Genomic DNA, 15907 nt, shown 5'->3' with positions numbered 1-15907 from the left:
ACTGCTCCCAAGTTCAAACCTTTTGCGACGGAGCTCTGCAGCGTCCCTCCACTGTCATCTAAATCCAAATTCTGATTTGTTATTTTTCAGGGTCCTCCCTACTCCAATACAGCAGATTATTTTAAATAGCAAAGCATGATGTAGACAACATCGTGGACTGCAAACAGGAGGCTGATGGCCACCATAGCAATTCATTCTGCTAATAGGTCTACGTCACAAACGAGACGTATGAGAAAAAAGCAGGAAACAAAGCTATACCAACAATACAGCCCCATTTTATAACAAGAAGAAGCAAACTCTTCTCCACCCCCACCAACATACGCACGCAATATAGAAAAAGGATTTTTAAAAAACGCACCAAAATCTCAACAGTGGTTCCCACTGTAGGGAGTGTGGAGGTGGGGTCAGTTCTTTCCCTCCCTTTTCATAGGAACTCTGACTGGCAGGGTTGAAGAAATCCTTGAGGTTTGTCCCGAGCCCTGGGCAAGCACGACTCTTGCCCTCCGTTGAGGCTGTCGACTGAAAAGAAGTGCACAACCTAAAAGTTGAGAATTATGTTTTATGTGGCGGACATACTGAGAACTTCAAGCCAGGGACACAGCCTCTCAGATGCTCTGAGGGACTGATCTGAAGAGGTCAAGGAGGTGCCAGGATGTATAGGAGTTTTTGCAACAAAAACTAGGTAGTTGGAATATCAAAAGATTACTGTTAATTAAAGAAAAACAGACACCTCAAGTTAATGATCTCTCTGTATGGGAAGATGCAAGAGTCGGGGCTCGTGGAAATCACTCCTTTGATGGGCACCTTAACGATCTAGGGCCAGTATCCTGCTTTTCTCCATCCTGAATCCCCTCAGGAGGCACAGTCTCTGGTGGCTGCAATGGCTGCTGGCTTGATGGCCACAACATCCTTTGTTTACTGAAATGGCAGGCAACATTCCTCGTCCACAAGTCCAGAACCATGAGTTATGTGAATGCGCCTGACATCTCCTCTGTGTGAACAAGTGGGTGGCTTTTTTTTTTTTTTCTTGTGCCAATTTACTATGGGAGGACAGCAGCCAAAGGGCATACCTTAAAGTTTCCAAGATACCTGAGTCTCAGGGTAAGCAAAGCTTATCTAGGATTATTTACCTGGTGATAGAAACGGCTCTTTGAAAAGTCTTTCTACCACTGTGTCAACAGTACTGAGTTAAAATGTAAATTATTAACACATTCTTATACAAAAAGACACAGAAGGCCCATTAATGGTATATCATAGTTACCTACACGATATTATTTTCCAGTTGCTTAATATACTTACAAAGCATAAAGGCTATAACTGTCAAGGGAGGGAAGCCAGCAAAGATCGCGTTTGCCCGTGCAGCTTTGCAGATTAGAAAGTAAATGGAATGGCTCATATTTCAAAGACTTTTCTCAGCACTTATTGTCCTCTTGCCCAAGGAATCTTGTAGGTTTAGGAAGAAAGATTCTTTCTGAGAACTGAAAAATCTCCTATGGGCCAGACCCCATCCCAAAGCCAGGCCAGAAGTCCCTTTTCTGCCCCTTGGTGACTTTATAGAACTCGTTTTTCTCTAAGGCTGGTTGTCGCCTCCCCAGTGCGTGTGCTAATAATCAACCAGAGTTAAGTGTCACAGGAGCGGAACAGAATAGTCCAAGGACGTCATTGCCCCTCTCCAGTTGCTAGGCAACGCCTCCTTCGCGGAGATGGACAAAACAGGTTGGGGGAGATACCAGAAAAGAAGCCTTCTTATTCCAGGTCAGCCCCACTGCCCCCTGGAAGGGGACAAGACAGGGGAGCCTCTCTCGGGGCCACCCACTCAAGAGGCATCGTTGTCCCCTCTTCCCCTGTGTCCTCAATTCAATGGAAGAGAACTTGAAGCCCCTGGGTGCGGCTGGTGTGTGTTACCAAGTGTAATCCCGAGGGGAATTCTTCCATGCCCGCCATCTCATCCTCCGCCATCAGCTGGTTACTGCCGGGACGGCCCGAGTGGGCGGCGACGGGCTCCATCAGTTTACTGGATTCCAACTGAGAAATGTCGCTCAAACATGGGGAGGTTGGCGATCTCCCGATTCACTGACTGCAGGTTGCAGACATTTGCAGTGGCTGTCAACCAGGCGGGGGGCTGCTGCAACCCCTTTCCCAGGTTTTTACAGTCAGTTCATTGCACTGTCTAAAAGAGTCCCCAGAGCAGGAGGCAGGGCAGGAGATGGAAGATGTGATCAGCTTTTGGACAGACCGACACAGACCAGGTTTTGGACTCCATCAAGCTCTGCTGTGTATACACTGACTGCAGCCTGGGGCAGGGGTCTTTCCAGGTCCTTTCCACTTCCTTTGAAAAGTGGATATTTTCTCCTAGGAATCAGTCCAACAGAAATGCTTGCGCAGAGAGATGCGTGACGGTGTTTATGACCACATTGTAATAGCAACAACGGCCAAAAAAGGAGACTAGATGAAAGTGATTAATAGAGGAATGCCGTTATTTCTGCATATCTGTGTAATGAAATACTACTCAGGCATTAAGAAGAACGAGGTAGATCTATGTGTGTGGAGGTGGGCAGAAGCCCTTGATATTTTACCAAGAGGAGCAAATTGATTAAGTATAAGTACATTACAAAAAGGTGTGTGTGTCTGGATAGACATGTGTCTATTGTGAATGAATAATTTTGCCTTCCATATCAGTAAGCAAAAGATGCTGTAGCCATCAAGCCATCACATTACAGCAGCTGGGATGGTGAGCCCTGAGGGAGCTCGGGATGGAGACCAACGGGTTGCCCACTGCCCACCTCTCGGCCAGGGAAGCCACCCGCAGCTGTGCACCCTGTGGGGGTTTGGGATGGAGAAAAGCAGGAGACTGGTCCCAGAGAGCTGAGGTGCACATCAAATGAATGATTTCAGTGAGCCCAGACTCTTGCATCTTCCCATACATAGAAAAGCGCTAAATTCCTTAACTTGAGATGTCTGATTTTCTTTAATTAACAGTAATCTTTTGATGTTCCAACTACCTGGTCTTTGCTGCAAAAACTCCTACATATCCTGGCTCCCCCCTCGCCTCTTCGGAGCTGTCGCTCAGCGTGGTCTGAGATGCGGTGTCCCAGGCTTGAAGTATGCAGCATGTCCACCAAATAAAACATAATTCTCGACTTTCAAGTTGTGCATTTTTTCCAGTCAACTCTGTTAGACTTATGTAATGTATATACTATGAGCATTTACACAAGTGTGAAATACTGAGCTGTAAACAGTGGTTAACTGATACCTATTCTATTCAATTTATTCTGATTGTCTTAAAAAAAGACATTTAAAGTGCTGTTTTTTTCAGATCAGAATGCAAACAGGGCTCACATAGAACATGTGGGTGTTGCTTCAGTCCCTTCTGATTGACAGCAATTCCTACAGCGTGTGTTTGTTAAAGAAATTCAGTTATTTGTCCTGAAGAGTTTTCCACATTCTGGATTAGGTTGTTTGTGTCTTTAGATGTTCTTTAAAAGAATCCTCCATCTCCTGTATTTCTTGTAGAATGCGAGACCTGTGGGTAGGCTGAAATGTAGGTTCAACTCCTTTGGCGAGGATACTTCACAGGAGTTGTGTGCTTCCAAGTGTATGACATCAAAAGGCAGATGATGTCTGGGTGCCTCGGTTTGGGGGCTGCTGTCATCCCCAGGATGGCTGCTGTCAGTCTGTTCCCCGCCAGCCTTTCCGCTCGGTTTCAGCAGCCACTGAGAATCTGGGCTTCGATCTATCATGTCACTGGGCACTGCAAGGTGGCAGTTATCTAAGTTTATCACCCCTTCTACATTTATAACCTGGAATTCTTCTATAAAGAACTTTCCTTCCACACCTATTTGGTTACCCTAAAATACTTTTTTTCCAGGAAAGTCCAGATACATGATTTATTCTGTCCTTTTAATCAATTTTCAAAATAATTTTTGGTGTCCTAGTAACCTCTATAGATCTCTAATTATATACATACATGCTTATAAACGTATATATATACTCATATATTTTTTATGTATATGTATATATTTATATGCATAAAATCTTGTGTATTTTATGCACTTAAGTATTTTTATATAATTGGCGTGTTTCACTCTACAGCAGGAGTTATTCTTTTGGAGGATGAAATTACTCCTTCTTCAGTGCACGTCTGTGAGAGCCCCTTCAGGTTGGCTCCTGTGTCCAGCTGATATAATCTCAGTAGTCTTTGAGACCTTCCTTGCTTGGGGGCTCAAGGTGTCCCAGACTCGTTAAGCTCATTTCCTGCCCCAGTAGCCTACCTTTCTTTCAGGGAGCACCTGGTCCTTTTTAGTGGGAAATGAGATTTAGCAACCACATGCGAGATCCTGGGGCACTCATTGCTACAGGGCTGCCATTGCTTCCAGGTCCTTTGCTGCAGACAGAGGTGCCCAGATGTTAGGTTTATTAGGGAGCTCTCTCAGGATCAACATCTGTGGAGGGGAGGGTCTTTTGGAGCTGTCCTGAGCTGGGGCGCCAGCCCAGGTCTCTGTTATCCTGGACCAGTTATTAGATGTGAGTTTCCCTGAAAAGGCAGTCTGACCATGGTCAAGACTATCGCCTTCAGCTGAAGCAACTCCCAGAAAGTGATAAGTGATATGGAACAACTGCCTTCTAATTTGTCTAATTCTCTCTTCGGCTGTGTCTAATATTTCGTTTAACTGAGTTTTTAATTTCCATGACTTGACTTTTTATTTCTAGAAGTTCTATTTGTTTCTCCTGAAGTCTGTTTCTTTCTTCTATTTTAATAGCCTATCACTCTGCTTTCATAATTCTCTCTTTTATTTCTTTAAATAAAAGTAAATAATTAAAACTAAATGTGTTTCCTTTTATGGTCACCATGCTGTACATTGCATCCCCAGGACTTATATGTTTTATAACTGGACGTTCTTACCTTTTGATCCCCTTTACCCATTTTGCCCACCCGTCTCCCCACCTCTGACAATCACCAATCTCTTCTCTGTATCTATGAGTTTTGTTTTTTCCTTAGATTCCACATAGAAGTGAGATCATACAGTATTTGTCTTTCTTTGTCTCACTTAGTTCACTACTCATAGTTATTCTAAACTTTCACTCCGACAGCTCCAACATCTGGGTCATTTTCAGTCTAGTTGTGTTGATTGCTTTGTCTGTTGACAATGGATTGATTTTTCCCTGCTTTTTTGTATATCTGTTAGTTTTGTTGAATAACAGATATGTGTTAATTTAAATGGACATAAACAATGTTTCCTTCTGGGAATGGGTATGTTTTGTCTCTTCTGTCAGGTCGTCAGTGTGAGGGGAGGGTTGAATCTACTTGCTTTGACCTTGGATTGGGTTTTATTATTATTTGAGGACCTTCAGGGTATCAGCAACTTCAGATTCCTTGTGGGGACCTGTGCCTCCTGCTTAGGATAAGCGTTGGGGAGCAGAGTGATTTCACTCTGTCCTATATTTTCAGCTGTCCTACATGCCTGGCACACAGAAGGGCCCTCTGCACGCATCTGCCTTTCCCTGGTGGAGAACGATGTTGCTCAGGCATCTGTGCTGGCCAGGCTGGAGCCAGGGGGCAGGGAAGGGTCTCTGGTCACGGCCCAGGGTCAGCCTTGGCAGGCCCTGTGTGCCTGGGGCTTGGGGATGAGGCTTTCTCGGACTTCTGCCTCTTCTCCCTGGGATGGCCGGACCCCCTTTTGTGTGTGTGGTGGGTTTGTGTGAATGTTTCCAGCCCTCCCTGTATAGACATCCTTTAGGCAGCAGATGGGACCCTGGACCCAGGCCTGTTTCCCGTGCCCCACTCGGGGTGGGGGAAATCCTTCCCCATCCACAATGTGAGTCTCCAGTGGTGGACGTGAGGACACACCTTCCCCCACCCTCCACCCACCAAGGACCTTCAGCTGAGCCATCGGGAAGAGGGCTCTTTGAGGAGGGTCTTCCGTGCTTGTGATTTGGATATACTTTCAGGAAGGAAGCTTCAAAAATATGTGAAGCTAAAACGGGGACAGGCTGCATTGAGAAAGCACGGTTTATTTGGCTCACGTGGGGCGTGGTTTCCTGCTGGAGACAGAGGAGGACCCTGGGGACCAGGGCTTCCCAGGGGGCATGCGCCAGCTCACAGAAGGGCCCAGATCATCCTGCCTCCTCCTCGCCCGAGTTCAGAGGGTTGGCCGAGCGTGCCTGTCGTCTGCCACGTGCAGAACCTGGAGGCCCACCGAGGACTCGTGCCGGGAGGGGTACAGGCGTGACCCCGTCTGCGCTGGGAGCAGCTGGGAGGAGCCTCGTGGTCGGAGGCCGGAAGGGATGCTGCGGGGGCGGGTCTGCAGAGCAGGGTGGGGCGGGAGGGCTGGCGGCACACAGAGGAATGGCAGGAGGAGGCCAGCACACAGGCTTGTAGCTCACGGGTACACACACGGCAGGCTTGCGGCTCACGGGCACGTATACAACTGGCTTGCAGCTCACGGGCATGCCGGTCGTCTGGCAGGGGCTGGACGTGCAGCAGGACGGCTGGCAGGAGCTGGGCACGCGGCAGGCAGCCTGGCAGCCCGAGGGGCAGCTGGTGTGGCACACGGTGGCGTGGGGCTGGGCTGGTGTCGGGAGGAGGGTGATGATGTCTGCAGGCTGCCGCCCCGGGGGCCTTTATACCCGGGCTGTGGGCGTCCCAGCGACACAGAAGCACAGCTGTTGACTTCCTCGTGGCTGCTGTCATCGTGCTTCCCCAGCATCTTATTATCCTGGGACACGCTTTCCTGTGCTGTTCTCCACCATAAATTAGTTTGGCTTTGAGGCCAGTTCCTCCTTCTGCAAACAGGATGTTCTGGTTTGCCTTCCCGCGGGGTTCGTGGTGTTTCTCCAGGCCATCTCTGTGCACAGAGCACCCCAGGATCCACTCAGAGTGCAGTACCCTTTTACTCCTTTTTATCTCATGCCGTCAATGAAGACTTTGAGGCCGTCATGTATTTTGAGTTTTTATCTCGCACAGGAAAACATTGAAGCAGGAGTCTGCAAACTGCCGTCTGCGAGACAAGTCTGTCCTGCTGCTTGTGTGTGAATGAAGTTCTCTGGGGCACAGACACGTCCGTGCGTTTACTGTCTCTAAGGCTGCTTTTCCCCGACAGCGCTGAGTCGTTGTGAGTGAGACTGTGTGACTGCAAAGCCCCTGCCCTTTACAGAAAGTTTGCCAGCTCTGCCTTACGTCATCGTACAAGAACTGATTTGTTCATGCAACAGATTATGCTCTGGGCAGGCAACAGAGACGTCCGGCCTCACGAGCTTTCCAGGGCGGTGAATAAATGGAAAATGAATGCGTGGAATCATTCCGGGGGGCGCTGAGGCCTGGACAGGAAAGCAGGTTCAGCAGACAGAGAGAAGTGGGTGCTGGTGGGTGGTCTGGGGGTCTCGGGGAGGCGGTGATGCTGAACCGGCACTGGGTGCAGTGAAGGGTCAGGGACGGTGCTCCAGGCTGTGGCAGTCAAGGGGCTGTGAGGACCCTGCTGCAGAAACCGGCGTGTTCCAGGAGCAGCATGAGGTGCTAGGGAACGGGTGCAGAGGGACTGGCTCAGATCATGGATGGAAGACGAAAGATTCAGTGAGTTGAAGACACATCAGTAGAAAGAATCCAATCTGAAGAAGAGGCACAAAGAGTTAAGAAAAATGAAGAGGGCCTGTGAGACCATATCAGAAGGGCTAACACGCAAGGAATTTCAACCCAAGAAGGAGAAGAGAATGACATTGAAGCCTAAGAATATTTTGAAGAAATACTGGACAAAATCCCCAAATCTGATTTTAAAATATTCCAGTTTACAGATCCAAGAATCTCAGACCACCCCTAAGGTCCCAGCTCCGTTAGGCACAATGGAAAGACCATGGATTCCAGAGTGAGGCTGGGCAGCCTCAACGCCTGCTTCTCCGTTTGCAGCGGTGAGAACGTGCACACGTCCTGGGATCCTTCCAGATCTTCCTGATTGAACATCTGTGCAGATCGGGCCCTTGAATGGTGGCAGGATTGATAACTGATCAGTTACGAGAGAGTCCACGTAAAATGCTTAGCTCAGCTCGGGCACAAAGCTGGAACCCCGCCGTTACGATTATGGCCATAACGTGGGCACAGCCCCCAGTGAGGCGCCCGACCCTGAGGGAGAACCTTCTGGATCACTGAGTTTCCAAATCGCAAGGGGGGACGCTGGTGCGGTGAGTGTGACTCTGCTTCTGTGGACAAAGGACAGGGTGTTTAACCTGGGGAGGGCCTTGAAAATCATGAAGTGGGGCCCCTGTCCCCAACTGACGGCCTTTCCCCATCCAACCCAGGCTCCGATTCCAGAAATCACAGGGCCACTGGGTCACCGTCAACCTCCAGCTGAGAGGGAGCTTCCTGAAATGAGTCACTGCCACTGGAAACCCCAGGAAGAGACCCGAGTGGGGGACGAGGAGGAAAGACAACAGGCCGCCACGAAGAAGACACCCGGGTGCCTCGTGGCCAGGACGCCACAGCCCGGGTATGAAGGCTGCCCCAGGGAAGGAGCCTCCGGACCAGCCCTATCCTCTGCCCTGACCGCACCCAGCCCCATGCCACCGTGTGCCACGCCAGCTGCTCTGAGGGCTGCCAGCTGGCCTCCTGTGTGCCCAGCGTCTGCCATCCTTCTTGCCATGTGCCTGTGAGCCACGAGCCTGCTGTGTGTGTGCCTGTGAGCTGCAAGCCCGTTGTGTGTGTGGCCCCCTCCTGCCCTGCCCTGGGTGCCCGAGCGTGGGAAGGCGGCCTCTCGGCCAAGGGGCAAGCTCCCAGCGCTCAGCCCGAGGGACCCCACTCCGTCCCCCGAACTTACGAGATCAGTCCTCACCCTGCTCTGCGTGGATTGAGGGCAAGTCACTTACTTCCTGAACTGACCCCTTTTAGGTGAAAAGCTCTTCTGCTCAGCAGCTGATACGTGGTGCCCCGCGTCCCCCCACCCCGAGTCTAAATGGAAACGAGATGTTCCACTGGCAAGCAGGGCTCCTCTGCCTCCTGATGGGTGGGAAAGAGCCTCGAGGGGACCTTCCGTGGTCCCCCAGAGATGCCCACGGCCCGACCCCAAGACTGTGATGCGTCCCCTCACACGGCAAAGAGATTTTGCCGACGGGAGTAAAGTAAGGGTCTTGCGATGGGGGATGGTCCTGAGTCATCCGGGGGGGACTTGGGAGAGGGGCCGGGGATACTCAGCCACAGAAGGGGAGGCCGCGGGAAGAGGGAAGCCAGACGCTGGGCCACGAGCTGAGGACGCGGTGCCTCCGGCTGAAAGACACGAGGATCAGACTCTGCCCGGAGCCTGCGGCGAGAAGCTGGCAGCCCACATCGTGACTGTGGCCCGGGAGACTCCCTCCGATTTGGCGTCCACAGCTGTGGGGTGACACTGTGTGTTGTCTCAGCCACGTGTCCCTGGCGCTTGTTAGGGCAGCCGCAGGCCAGTCCAGCTTCTTGACAGCACAGCCTCGGACTTCCACCCTCCCTCCGCGCTCCTGCCAGCTGCACCATCAGTGCCGTGGGCAGAGGCGGGCGGCGAAGGGAAGGAGGGGAGCCAGCTCCCCTCGCGCTGCGTGCGGCCTTGGAGCCATTCTTCCTCGGGGGCCCTTCCTGCTGGGCGATAGGACCCTCAGCCCCCAGCGGGTCCTTGGCCTCCTCTGGCGCTCGCTGTAGCTGATGATGTCTCTGCCCAGGTCTGTCCCGCTCCAGGCTCTCTCCCCTGGCCTGAGCCGGCCCTGTCCTCTCCCCCACGTGTGGGGGCTCTCAGGCCACCCTGCCCCTGAGCGTCCGGCACAGATTCTGGGCACCTTGGCAGCGGGCAGTGGTGGGCCTCCCTGCAGGGGACTCTGCCACACTCCTGGTGACCCCCTGGGAGCCCCTCCTTTGCCTGCAGAGGACAGTCCCTCCTCCTCAGGAGGGTGAGGGGACACGGCACATCTTTCTCCAGGGATGGCTCTTGACCCCGGCAGGTGCGGGCCTGGACCCGTGACACACAGACCCCCTCCTGGCTTCTCCACCCTGTCTAGGGGGCTGGAGTTGGGGAGGGGCTGGGGTAATGTCCAGGGATGCAAAGTACACAGACTGGGTACTGTCTTTTTTTATTGTTTTTTCTTTCATAATTTAAATTTTGCTGGTTGTTTTGAGGCTCAGCACACAGACATTTCAATTTGTAGACAATTCTTAACGTATGTACCAAAAATCTAAAACATCATGTCCTTGTGATTCTTTTCTGAACAGTTATTCCAGTGACTTTCCAGCTCGAAATCGGGAGGCAATTTTCCTTGACGGGATATCAAGTACCAATAGCTTCAAATATTGATATGCTGTTACATCGTAAGTCCCGCTATTTCACAATTTATTTTTTTATTTTTGTTACTTTCTGCTTTATAACAAAGTGAATCAGTTATACATAAACACATGTTCCCATATCTCTTCCCTCTTGCGTCTCCCTCCCACCCTCCCTATCCCACCCCTCTAGGTGGTCACAAAGCACCGAGCTGATCTCCCTGTGCTATGCGGCTGCTTCCCACTAGCTGTCTATTTTACGTTTGGTCCACTAATTCACAGTTTAATATCACATACACTACATACTCAAATTGTCAATCGTTCACAGCACATTAACAAAGTTACTAGAAGAACTGGACTGCCACGACCAAAGTTGTTACAGAGTGCACAAAACTCTGCCCAGGAGAGCCAAGATCAAGGGGTGAGTGGTTTGCTTTAGGAAACAATTCTACCAGAAACTACGTGAGAAGAGAGGTAATTTAAAGTGTTCAAGACATTAAATGCGCAACTGACTCCAAACTGCCATGTAGTATGCTTTGTATTATAGGATATAAAAGCTACCCCCCATCTGTGGAATGTTAAGCTGACACCCAAGACAATCAAAGCCTCCCATATTCAATACCCCACTATTTTCTCATTGTACCAAAAAATAAACAGCAAGTGGTTTCACCCCTTAAAAAAAGACATTCACCTTCCTTCCGCGCCGACAGTGCTCTCTCAGACGTGGTGAGCATTCCTAAAACCCACCGGCCCCACAAAGAGACACAGTACAAGGGCAAGGATTCTCTGTGTGCCCAGGGACAGCGGCGTCCTGACAGAAGCAGAGTGGCTATGGTGGGCAGACTGAGCCGATTTTCCGGAAAAAGGCTGAAACTACAAAGAAGATTGTGCTGAGGCTTGAATGCGTTGAGCCCAACTGCAGATAAGAGAATGCTGGCTCTTAAGAGGTGCAGGCATTTTGAACTGGGAAGATAAGAAGAGAAAGGGCCAAGGGATCCAGTTCTCAGCTTCATATTTTGTTTTATTATGAAAACAATAAAAACTTGAGACTGTTTACTTCATTTAGCTTCAATTTTTTTTTTTTTTTTTTTGCTTTACGTGGGCCTCTCACCGTTGTGGCCTCTCCCATTGCGGAGCACAGGCTCCGGACGCGCAGGCTCAGCGGCCATGGCTCACGGGCCCAGCCGCTCCGCGGCATGTGGGATCTTCCCGGACCGGGGCACGAACCCGCGTCCCCTGCATCGGCAGGCGGACTCTCAACCACTGCACCACCAGGGAAGCCCTCAATTGGTTTTTTTGGAAGGGAAATAAACTAGTGCCATCCATACAATTCTCCTTGGGAAACTAAAAAAAAAAAAGCATTTACTCTTAAAAAAAGTGGGATGAGGTAGGATTCCCTCCTTTTTAAGAAATGTTTCTAGAGCTACTAAAAAACTTGCACTTACAAAATAGTTGATAAAAATATTCCTCTGGATTGTACAAGAAGGGAGACAGGGACCACTGATAGGACGGGGTGTGTGTGATATTAACCAGACTCGGCTTCTTTCTCTCCTCCTTCATCAGAGGGCAGGCTGTCCCCGTTTTTAGTTTCTCCATTTTCTGCAGGTAAGTCTCCTTTAGTCTCTTGGTTAGCCACTTCAGCCTGTTTTCCCTTTGCTCCCCTTTACCCTTCTGTTTGCACTTTTTTTGGCTGAAGATATGTTCTTTCCAGCCACTTTTTTGACTTCGTTTCACTTTTGCAGGAGGCGTTTTAGCTGACAACCCCGCCGATCTCCTCTCGGGCTCCTGCTTCACCACTGCCTCAGGGGAGCTGACCTTCCTCGTGGGCATCATGGCTGCAGGGCCAGCGCATGCCGGGTGCCTGCAGGCTGTGGTGCAGGGGGAGCCTCTGCAAAGCTGGGCTGCCTGGCCGCTGCCAGGGTACTGTCTTAAGCAGCACACATGTATGGTCTCCCGGTGTGGAGGCCAGAATTGGAGATCAGGGTGTGGGCAGGGCTGGTCCCTGCCCAGGGCAGCGAGGGAGAATCCATCCCCTCTTCCGGCTCCTGGCGTTTGTTTGCTGGCGTCTCTGGGGTTCCTCAGCTCATACAGGCATCACCCCGATCTCTGCCTTCACCCTCACAACATCTTCCCTCTGCTCTCGCCTCTGTGTCCAGAGTTTCCTTTTTTTTTTTTTGATAAAGACACCGCCATATGTCTTTGGATTAGGGCGCACCCCACTGGCCTCATTTTAATATGATCACATCTGTAAGGACATCATTTCCAACTAAGGTCACATTCAGAGGTATTGGGAGTTAGGACTTCAACATATCTTTGTGGGGGGACACAATTCAACCCACCAGAGGGGCAGCTCAAAGCTGCAAGACGAGTCCAGCCCCTCCTTCATGCACCCGCGTGGCCGCGCCGCCATTCCCCTTGTCCTGTGACATCTGACCTCTTGTTCCTGAGGAACCAGGAGAGTCCAATTTGAGAATCCCGCCTCACTTGACACCTGACGAGCTCACTGTGCACAGAGGCCCCACTCGTGTCCGGAATCACGGCGATTATGGGAGGAAGGTGCAGGCCTGCATGTGGGATGGCCCAGAAAGTGCCGGCTCAGCCTCCGTGGTGTGAACGCGGGCCCCTCAGGAGCAAGGACACTGGGGCCATCCTGGGGAGGGCGTTGAGGGGATGCCCAGAGAAGGCACCATCCCCAAGAAGCTCTTGCCACAGTAGGGTGCCGGCGGGGAGCTCTTTGGGAACGAAGAAATAGTCCAAGGAGTGCCTTCAGGGCATCCTTCCTGTTGGAAGGCCCATATCTAGAAACTTCCATCACTGTGATGTCACATGATCATGAGGGTGTGAAGTGCAGAAGGAATTCTTAGAGCACCCACTACTCCAGCACTTTCTCACCAGACTTGCTTTCAAACCAAACCTCCCTGCCAGGCCTGTTTATTTTCACCTGTATCCAAGCCAGGCCATTTTATGTCACCTCCTGGCCTTTCCGACACCCTCCCGGACACCCCCAGGCTGTCCACCAGGTAGGGGAGAAAGGCTTCGCGGGTTGCTCCTGTTTCATGGGATGCCTTTGAGGGTGGTGACTGTCCGTGTCTTAGTCGCGTGGATGATAGATGTGTCACGGTGACGGAGGAGCTCTCCTGAGATCTGGACGCTCTCAGAGGATTTAGAATTGTCGTTTTGTTACAAACATGTTCTAAACAAGCTCTCCAAAGAAGAGACCTGGATGTCTCTAACTGATTCTCTCCTTGCGGGCCTGCACTGTGGCCTGACCGGCGTGGACACCCACAGCGCCAGCAGTCAGCCTGTTTCCTGCTTGGTGTCACTGGTTGCACGTGCGGCCGCGTGTCCTGCTCGTGTTGTCCATGGCGACACTGCTGTCCTGTCAGGAACCCCGAAGATGCCCTGCTCATCCTTCTGATGGATGATTTAGTGTCCCTGTGGGTTGTGGGTTCTGGTTTCCACGTGTGTCGACATCCCTGTACTTCACTTTTCTTGGGTTGGGGTGAAGTGGAACCTTCTCTATGTCTTTTAACTCTTTGTGCTATGCAGAGTCCATCAGGGCCTTTGTCCATTGTCCATAAGGAGATGGTTATATTTTCTTAAAACTTGAATGAACAGGTAAAGGGTACAGGTCTTGAATAAACTGGGGCAAGAGATTTAAGAGCTGAGGCAGGTTTGCAATCTGGCCATTTCCTGTTTAAAGATCCTCTTCGGGTTTTGCTCTGTCCCCTCTTCCCTGGATGGAGCTGAGCTGGGGTGGGGGCGGAGCCCCCTGGGAGGTGCCTTCAATTCCTGGTCCCTCCTGCCTGGCCTCCACTGTTCTGCTCCTACGGACCCCATCAGCCTGCTCGTGACTGGGGGATAAGTAGGGTGCTGGATGCTGACATCATCAGTCTGACTGCTGCCCGTTTGACTCTAGAGCTAGTGGTCCACTGAGACTGCAGGCTCATCCTCCCCGCTGTCTTGAGGGTTTGTTCACAAGGTGTCTTTTTTGCTCTGTGCCTTCTCACTCAGGCCTTGAAATCTTGAGTAGAATGAGTGATGTCTGAACCGACCCTGCACCGCCCTCGGGGCCCACAGGAACTCGTACGCAGACCAGCATGCAGGCAGGCCTCCTCTGGGTGGGCACCTCCCTCCAACGGTGCTAGTCCTGGACTCTCAGATCCCGACCCAACAGGGTTTCTGCAGCTCCCCGCGTACATTTAACCTGCACAGGCAGGGGGGTGGGCATGGGAGGAGCCCAGGGCCCGCTCAGGGTCCGAACCTTCTGCCCCCATGCCCGTCTCCCTTGCCGGCTTTGGGGAGGGTGGGCCCTGGGGTAGGAAGGGACACAGAGCGTGCAGATGACACCCGCTTTCAGATCCTGTGGTCTTTCAGCTGCTTGAACTCGGATTTGAGACTCTGTCTTTGAGGAGGACACAGTGTTTTATTGATGATAGCAGCTAACCTTTGTCAGATGGGATTCAAGCTGCCAACCCGCAGAGGAGGCGCCCAGGGCCCGCGGTCCACCCTGGTCGAGGGGTCTGTGGGATGGACGGCAGGTTCAAATCCCTCTGGGCAACCACTGAGTGTCAAGCGATGGGGAGAGGGGAGGTCCTGGTGCCAGCAGAGGGGCAGGGGCCCCCGAGAGACAGCAGCTTGTGGGGCGCAGACGATCCAGCCGGTCAGCAGCAGGACGTGCCCGAGGCGGGGACGCAGCAGGCAGGGCAGCAGGCGGGGCGGCAGAGCAGGGACACGGAGGAGGAGGGTCTGCGGCAGGACGAGGGGCAGGGGGTGGGCTGGCAGCACGAGGGGGCTGAGCAGGGGGCGGCCTCACAGCACACGGGCTCGCAGCACGCAGGTGTGCAGCAGACAGGTGTGCAGCACGCAGGTGTGCAGCAGACGGGCACACGGCAGGCCTGCTGGCAGGGGGAGCAGGTGCGGCAGGGGGGCTCGCAGCTAGACTGCTGGCGGCACGAGGCCGTGCAGGGGCCGGTGCAGGCTGGTTGGCAGCAGGGGCTGGACACGCAGCTCACTGGGGCGCAGACGAGGGTCAGGCAGGGGGCCGGGGCGCAGCCGCTGGGGGCGCAGCAGGGGGGATTGCAGCAGCTCTCTGGGCAGTCGTCCACCTGCCAGCAGGAGCCGGTGCAGGAACCGGGCAGGCAGAGCCGCTGCCGTAGCTCTGGGCGCTGGAGCACACGGACAGGGTGGACGCGGCCATGGTGGGGCAGGGGGGCTGAAGGAGGGTGTGAGTGTGTGTGAGGTGCTGGGGATATCTGCTTTTAACCCCCCCACCCCAGGGTGTGCGCATGGCCCCAGCAGAAGGCTCCCACGCCTGCCCTTCCTTGTTGATGTTTGGAGCTGTTGCACGAGCCCCTCATCAGGGCTGCTGCGTTTTCTACAATCAGCTTCTACTCAGTAAACTTGTGAGTATGTTGCAAGGATCTGTTTTCTCATCTGTTCTTTGGCTCCAGAAAGCTTGTAGGGAGTATACGACGCAAGTTTCTGCTGAGTGGCTGTCTCCGTTCTTAAGTCACATCCAGGTATGGGCTGGGCGTGAGATAAACTCCCAGCCACTGGCAGCCCCTCCCTCACACCAGCTGTACCAGTGTGAGAACACAACAGGGAAAGATGCCCAGCACTACTGCAGCCCAAAGTGTAAAG

At 52.3% G+C, this 15907-nt stretch overlaps 1 pseudogene; it reads right to left on the bottom strand.

Moving 5' to 3' along the window:
- Positions 1-6097: 6097 nt before the first annotated feature.
- LOC132520336 (keratin-associated protein 10-3-like) lies at positions 6098-15464 on the bottom strand (annotated as a pseudogene).
- Positions 15465-15907: the final 443 nt, after the last annotated feature.

This window comes from Lagenorhynchus albirostris, chromosome 5 (genome assembly GCF_949774975.1).
Source record: "Lagenorhynchus albirostris chromosome 5, mLagAlb1.1, whole genome shotgun sequence".
Classification (NCBI taxonomy): domain Eukaryota; kingdom Metazoa; phylum Chordata; class Mammalia; order Artiodactyla; family Delphinidae; genus Lagenorhynchus; species Lagenorhynchus albirostris.
Note: the sequence above shows the minus strand (reverse complement) of the source record. Positions and strands in the feature narration are given on the sequence as shown.